The following is an 8074-nucleotide window of genomic DNA, read 5'->3' on the forward strand; positions in this document are numbered from 1 at the left end:
GAGTGAAAATGAAGATAATGAAAATAATGGAAGCGCGCACACGTACACCTGCACAGTCGATCTGCTCTATAAAAAAAAAAGCAATGTCTTATAAAGCTTACTCGAAATCCCAATCTAAATCATATCCCTAACACAAAATCCTGAACCCTAAATGTAACCCGAACTCTACCCCGAATCTTAAAGGGGAAATTCAAAGAAAATCACAAATTTGTCAATTAATGTATCACTAGAAACTGGTAAGCTAACAGATGGCTATCGCACAAGTTTTAGGTCAACTACATATCGGGTGATTTATAAAAAATACAAATACAACCACCTCCATAGCATCTGGGATATACGAGAGATTCGCCGGAAAATAACGATGTTTTAATGACGTCATTATATGGACCAATAAATAAATAATAAGTTTTCTAACAGAGTCATGTGTACAGGCATTAGCCTACTTTACGTTAATTTTGAACACGCGCAAGTATTGATATTGTGCGTCTACTGCTCAGTCGTATCCAAGCGTGAACACATACCTAACAAAAATGATACCAATTGATCTGGGATAAAACACTCTTTCATAAGATGTATAATAATTCACTGTTCATGTATGATTTTTTAAATAATTAGCAATTTTCTAGGTGTAAACTTTTTTTTGACTCACACTGTATAGAGGGAGCAAGTAGCTACAAGTAGGACAGTGGGGCTTTAAAAAGTTATCGTGTTGCTCGTATGCGTATACCGCATCGTCTTATAAAGCTTACTAGAAAGCCCAATCTAAATCACAACCCTAACCACCAACATTCTGAACCCTGAATACAACCCGAACTCTCGTGACCCGGAATCTTGAATAACATTTTTACAACTACATAATTCAAGAGCATCAATAATTACGAGATGGTGATATGATTGATCACATTCTTTGCATAGGCAAATTCCGTCGAACTTTACTTGCCATCCTACGTTTAATAAAATTGCGGCCCGCACCGAAGTCCGACTAGGTTCCATGTGCACTCGCAGTTTTATGTTGTTGTTGTTGTTGTTGTTTCATACCCCTTAAATCCGTTTCCCTTAAAATATCTCCTACTTTCATCTTAATTTGTATAACCCCTTGCCCTGGGCATTTCTATGTTGTTGTTTTTTATCCTATCATGGCTGTCAGGTCGTCGTCGAGGGCGCCGTGTTATAAAAATCATTTGCGAATCAATATCAGAATGTGATTCCTGTTCTCAATGAGATATAAGCTTTCCTTACATGTATAATTTGCCCATTTTGTGAAATTTCTTCGCACAGCTACTTAAAGACACTCAGTAGTCGGCTCTCATGGGGAATTCGGCAACGTTCGGGTGTTTACCAAATAACAGGTGTTGTCAATCACCAGGGTTAGCATTCAGTTTTATGACCATTAGACCTTATGTAATGCTTTGCTTTTCCCTCACCCGAAGACTCTCGAGTATTCTCTGAGATATTAGGGGGGATTCTTGAATGGCGTACGAGTTTGCTGCGAATTATGGCCTTCTGCACATGGAAACTTACTAGTGACTTCTTTTAAAGTTGTGGTTCTGAAATTGATACGCAAATTTGTGATACGGCGCCCTCAACAACGATCTGACAGCCATGATAGGAAAAACAACGCCACCAGCATATAAATGCGTAGAGGTGATAGAAATTAAGATGACAGTAGGAGATGTTTTAAGGGAAAACGGATTTAATGGATATTAAACAGCAACAACATTAAACTGCGAGCGCACAGGCAACCTAAGTCGGACTTCGGTGGGGGCCGCAATTTTATTAAACGTAGGATGGCAAGAGGAGGTCGACGGATTAGGCCTATGCATCGAATATGATCAATCATAACACCATCTCTTATTATTGATGCTCTTGAATAATGCAGTCGTAGAAATGTTATTTAAGATTCCGGGTAGAGTTCGGGTAACGTTCAGGTTTCAGGAATTTAGTTTTAAGGTTATGATGACGATGTCATTAGGGTTTCGAGATACGGGCAAGTCTCTTTAAAGCGATCCGGTATCTTTGTCTCAGATTCTGAAATAAAATTCTGGATTTAGCTCATGATGCAATGATACTTATAAACCTTTAGGTCAGTCAGGAACCCCATGACTTTTACAAGCCGATCGCCTGTCTGATTATCAAGATATTTATGATTGGAATTACAAATTTTGAAAACCGTTCGCCTGACGGTTTTCATAACACTACAGTCTATTGGGGAAAGCGAGTATGGTAAAACCGGTCACTCAAAGATTTTATACTTTTTTGAGGCATTTCTTGATCATTTTGGAGGGCAATATTTCGAGGGCTTCAATATTACACCATATCACAGACATTGATTACACGTAGGGCCGTGTATCTCAGATTTAACATTGTTAAACGATCCCTTTAACACGCAGACTTACTGTGCATGAGCACGCGTACTCGCATGCTTGCACGCCTGTTTGTCCTTTTTTTATTGTCTATCTCGTAGGATTGACGATTTGACGCACTACTTTTCGAAGTTGTGCGCGTCTAAAGATTAATGCTAAAAATAGCAATTTTCAGATAACTTAAAGCTAACGTATTATTGTTATATAAAAAAAATAATATTAGTTAGTTCTGGTTACTTATTATCCGATTTCTTCTTTGTATGTGGATTTGTCTTTTAATTTAGATAATAATTTGCATGATAAGATTTTTATTGCAAATAATTTTATTAACAGATTTTGTTATTCATAATTTTTTTTTCAATTTTGGAATCATTTGTCATTTACCTTTTGTAATTTAAAAACACCCTCTGATAATCGATTACATATGTGGAGGTCGGGTAGGGTAGGGTTAACAAAAAGAGAAAACTTTTCTCTCAGGACAACAGTATAAAAGAAGTATAAGTTTCTACATTGTTAAAACAAAATTTTTGGATTATACAACTGCATATGTTTTCTTTGAAAATATGAATTTTTGTTTCAAATATGATGTATAGGAACTAACTATGTAAGTTTCTTTTGAAGCCGTTAGTAAGACAAAAATTTATACTGATTTATAATGTTATCACATTTGCAGTGAGCGTTACATATGATGATTGTAATTTGTACTATGATTATAATTTGTTTCAAGAGAGAAAAGAATAAAAACTTACCATAAAAAAAAAAAAATCTAGATCTAGATTAAACTGTAAAGACAGTAGATCTAAGTTACTTAGAAGTCTATATCTTGCAAGTTTATAGGCCTAGTAAGTTATCAGTTCCATCAATATCAACTTACCTCAACTGTACATTAAATTTTGATGATCTCCAAATTCCAGAAGAGAATCACAAATATTACGAGAAGGAGACTAGTATTCTGAATACGCCCGAAAACATAAGCAACAAAGCACAAAAGTTTACGAATGGGACTGAATTGTAAAAATTATTTAAAAAAACAAACTTTGAAGAGCGCCACCTAAGAAAAAGAAAGAAAAAAAAAGATATTATTTTTTTTTTTTTAAGGTCAGTTTTTATTCTTTTCTCTCTTGAAACAAATTATAATCATAGTACAAATTACAATCATCATATGTAACTCTCACTGCAAATGTGATGACATTATAAATCAGTATAAATTTTTGTCTTACAAACGGCTTCAAAAGAAACTTACATAGTTAGTTCCTATACATCATATTTGAAACAAAAATTCATATTTTCAAAGAAAACATATGCAGTTGTATAATCCAAATTTTTTTTGTTTTAACAATGTAGCAACTTATACTTCTTTTTATACTGTTGTCCTGAGAGAAAAGTTTTCTCTTTTTGTTAACCCTACCCTACCCGACCTTTCCCTTATCCCCATCCCCCCCCCCCCCCCTCTTAACCGGTGGACGACTGGCTCTGGGTTCCAATTGTTTGTCTAATACTCAGGTTTTCCCATTTAGAAAAATGAATAGTGAGAGTTCCCCTCATTGCTGCCAATTTCCTTTCTTCTACTTTATCCCCTATTATACTATTCTTTATTTCATTAAAAGAATTATGTGTATGTGTAATCGATTATTAGAGGGTGACATTTAATTTTTTTTTTTAAATAGCAAGTTATTCCAAAATTTAATGCAATGAAAACGAACAAAATCCTATTCTAAAATTAATTGCAAAATAAATATAAAGACGAGTGGGTTATTTCTATGCTAGTAGGTCTTATTTTAAGAGAAAAATATGTATTTGAAAAGAAATCGGATAACTACTTGTAATAACCATAATTATCAAGTATTAATTATTTTATATATTCAATTCTTGCTATCAATGTCCTTGCAGAAGGAAAAAAATTATTTAAAAATAAAAATTGAAATTTTGACAGCGCACGACTTTGAAGGTCGTGTGCTGAATCCTAAATCGCAAGAAAGATGACAAGGGAAAGTGTAGGGTTACATGTACGCTATCTCATACAAGTGTGCGCAATCTTACTATAATAATACTTGTTTAACTCCTTGTTACCTTTAACCCCAGACTAATTTTTTCGGGCTCTTCACATACTCTGTTTTAGTCCCCTGCTAGGCGCCTATCCCGGTAGCGTCTTATTTTGTTTGTACTCAAGCGAGCCCCGATTCCAGTATGAACTCATTTCAATAAATAACAAGCTACGGAAGCTTGCAAAGAGCTCACATACAATTAGACTTTGATTATTTATTGCTTTACCTCACTATTTATAAAGGCAAAAAAACTGGATAAATACTGAGATTCAAACCCACAACTCCAACTTTCTTTTACATCGTCCTTACCGATTGAGCTAACGATGGGTTGATGTAAGGTCGGTTTGCATGATTTTTATAACCCTATTATCCACCCTAACGGATACCATGGGCGCATGCGCAGGTTTCCTCCGCGAGCTCAATCTGGGCACCGTATGGTACGAAAAAATAAGACGTGGCGCAAAGAGCTCTGGCACGGGATACGCGCTATAGATCAGCGGGGGAACGAATGACGCACGTCTGCGCTCCCTATTGACTCTGTACATGCGGCCGAAAACTGCCTCGCTATAGCCGAAAACTACCTCCGAAACGGCTAAAATGAAAATGAATACTGCCAAGGAAATTCATGATTTGTGTTGGGATTCTTTTTGTGTATAAATAATAATAATATTGGCTTCATGATTTGAACAAAAAATGAAAACAAATAGGAAGTAAAGAGTCCAAATAAAGAAAAAAAATGAAATGGAAAAAAAGAAAGAAAAATCCGCCCGCCCGCCCCTATTCAGGAAGAACGATCGAGGACAATTACTTTTTTTTTCTTGGGGGGGCCTAATCCTGAATAACTTTCCCTCAGGAAAAATCTTTCGAGACGGTTTCTCCATCCATTCTAACTCCCTGGTCTTATATAGCTTTCTCGGAAGCCCAATCTCTATCCTAACGATGACTCTTAACCCTAAAATCCTGAACCCTGACTGTAACCCGAACTCTAACCCAAATCTTAAATCACATTTTTACTCCTAACATTATTCTAGCCCCGTGTCCAAACACAACAAATTCATCGTACACAGAGGCGGCGGAGCCGGGGGGCAGGGGGGCACAGTGCCCCCCCCCCCCACTTTTTCAAGTACCCCAAAAGTGCCCCTTTTGCAATGGGATAAGTGCCCCTTTAACTTTGTAAGAAGCGCCCCTTTTTACATAAAGAGTGCCCCTATTACTTTGATATGTGCCCCTGTTAATTTTTAAAGGCGCCCCCTCTCCTTTCCACCTCTGATATGTGCCCCTTTTATTTTTACACGTACCTCTTTTCCCAGACAAAATCGCCAGTTTCTTTTGCAATAAGTGTCTATTTTCCATTCTCATAAGTGCCCTTTTTAATCTCTAGTAAGTGCCTCTTTTCGGATACGAGAAGCGCCCCTTTTCACTTATAGAAGCGCCTCCTTCACCTCTGTTAATTGCCCTATTCAAATCTTAGAGGTGCCCCTTTTACTTTGACAATTGCCCCTTTTCCTTTGTGAGAAGTGCCCCTTTCCCTTTTAATAACTACCTCTTTTTAACTCGGATAAGCGCACCTTATATTTTCACATGTGCCCCCTTTCCTTTCTAATAAGTGCCCCTTTTCCTTATGATAAGTGCCCCCGTTTAACAAAGCGCCCTTCGCCTTTTCATAAATGCCCCTTTTCACCTATGAAAATAGTCCTTTTTCATTCTCCTACTAGTGCTCCTTTTCATGTCTGGTAAATGACCCTATTCATTTCTGAGAGACAATCGTTTTATTTTGACAAGTGCCCCCTTTTCCTCCTGATAAGTGCTCTGTTCATCTCTAATAACACCCCCTTTTATTTTGACACGTGCCCCTTTTCCTTCCTAATAAATGCTCTTTTTTCTTCATAATTTCCGCTTTTCATAAAAGCCCCCTTTCACCTCCAATAAATGCCCCTATCAAAATCTGATCGGTGCTCCTTTTCTTTCAACAAATGCACATTTCCCTTTATTATTAGTGCCCCTTTTTCATTCTCATAAGTGCCTCTTTCATATATGGTGTTTGCCCCTTTTCAGGTGCGATAAGTGCCCCTTTTCACCTCTGATAATTAACCTTTTTTAACAATGATACGTGCCCCTTTTCCTTTCTTATGAGGAACCTATCCCCTTTTCATAATTGCCCCTATCAAAATCTGATGGTTGCCTCTTTTCCGTCGACAAATGCCCAATTTCCATTCTCATAAGTGCCTTTTCATCCCTGGTGAGTGCCCCATTTTCACCTCTGATAATAACCCTTTGTACTTTGACACGTGCTCCTTTTATTTTCTAATAAGTGTCTTATCCCTTCGATAGCTGTCCCCCTTTCCTCTCATCATTAAACGTGCCCCTAATTTCAAGCGACTAAGAGCAATATCTCCCAAAGCTCGCTCGCTACGCTCGCTCACATTTATAGATATTATAATTATGTTACTTATCAAAGGTCTTTTCATTTTGCTGTTATTAAAATGTGCTTTTTTATAATCCGATGAGGATTGGTTTTTTCCTCTTTATAAGATGTAGTTTTCGCACTGTGACCTCACAAATCTTATATTTTTCCTCGCTCGCAAATGATTTTTTCGACCATCACACCCAACTGCAAGTTATGATGCTTTAAAAAGCAATATTCTATACGATGTATAAAGAGAAACAAATATTGAAATCATCCCTGATAATGTAATCAAATTTTAGGGGTATATACCAATGTCTAAAAATTGTTTATTTTCGCTTTGAGATTTCCCTTTTAGGTGCCCTTTTTCCCCGAAAAGTGCCCTTTTTGTTGGTGCCCCCCACTTTGGAAGTCGCTCCGCCGCCTCTGATCGTACAGCTATACCGTTTCGGGATAGTTATACGCTGAAATTGTGTGTGTATACGCTTACTAACGATACGCCGTATAACGAACGTGGGTCTGGGCATCGTTTCGAACTAGAACTCGACAAAAGACTCACGGAATGAGTTGTGTGTGGACGTAACTAGTATATAACTGGTCGAACTAGAACGGTATAACTGGGCGGGGCTTAACGTGAGCGCGCGCGAAAGGAGACCTGATCCCCGCCCCCCCCCCCCCCACTCAGTGTTATTTAGGGTACGCATATGCGTGTTCCAACCGACCCCCCCCCCCCCCCTTTTCAGCAAAAGTCCGGTGTGTAAAGTCAATACGGCTCGACCTTTTTCTTTTGTATACGAGCCTTTTTCAGCACCACCCCCCCCCCCCTTTCAGCAAAAGTCCGGTGTGTAAAGTCAATACGGGTCGACCTTTTTCTTTTGTTACGAAAAGGACATTTTGGCAACACGCATGCGGTCCGTTCGTTCTCGGAGTGGGGGGGCCGGGACCTGATCTCTCATTTTCGCTTCCGTTTCATGACCGCAGTAGCAAACTGCGCACCTATACGACGTTTCACTGTAGAGTTTCGGGATTACTTTCTTGTGAGTGTGGAGGCCCTGGAAATCTGGAATGTATAAAATGGTTCTTGTGTGTGGACGCCCTGGAATTTAGACGATGATTCTTTACACGACGGTTCTTGTGTGTGGACGCCCTGGAATGTATACGATGATATTCGTTATACGACGTTGTTTATAGAGTTTCGGGATAAACAATTTGTTGTGTGGACACGCGGTAGATCATCAATAATTACGAGGTGGTCGTATATT

This window comes from Strongylocentrotus purpuratus, unplaced genomic scaffold, assembly GCF_000002235.5.
Source record: "Strongylocentrotus purpuratus isolate Spur 01 unplaced genomic scaffold, Spur_5.0 spur5_scaffold_20, whole genome shotgun sequence".
Classification (NCBI taxonomy): Eukaryota; Metazoa; Echinodermata; class Echinoidea; order Camarodonta; family Strongylocentrotidae; genus Strongylocentrotus; species Strongylocentrotus purpuratus.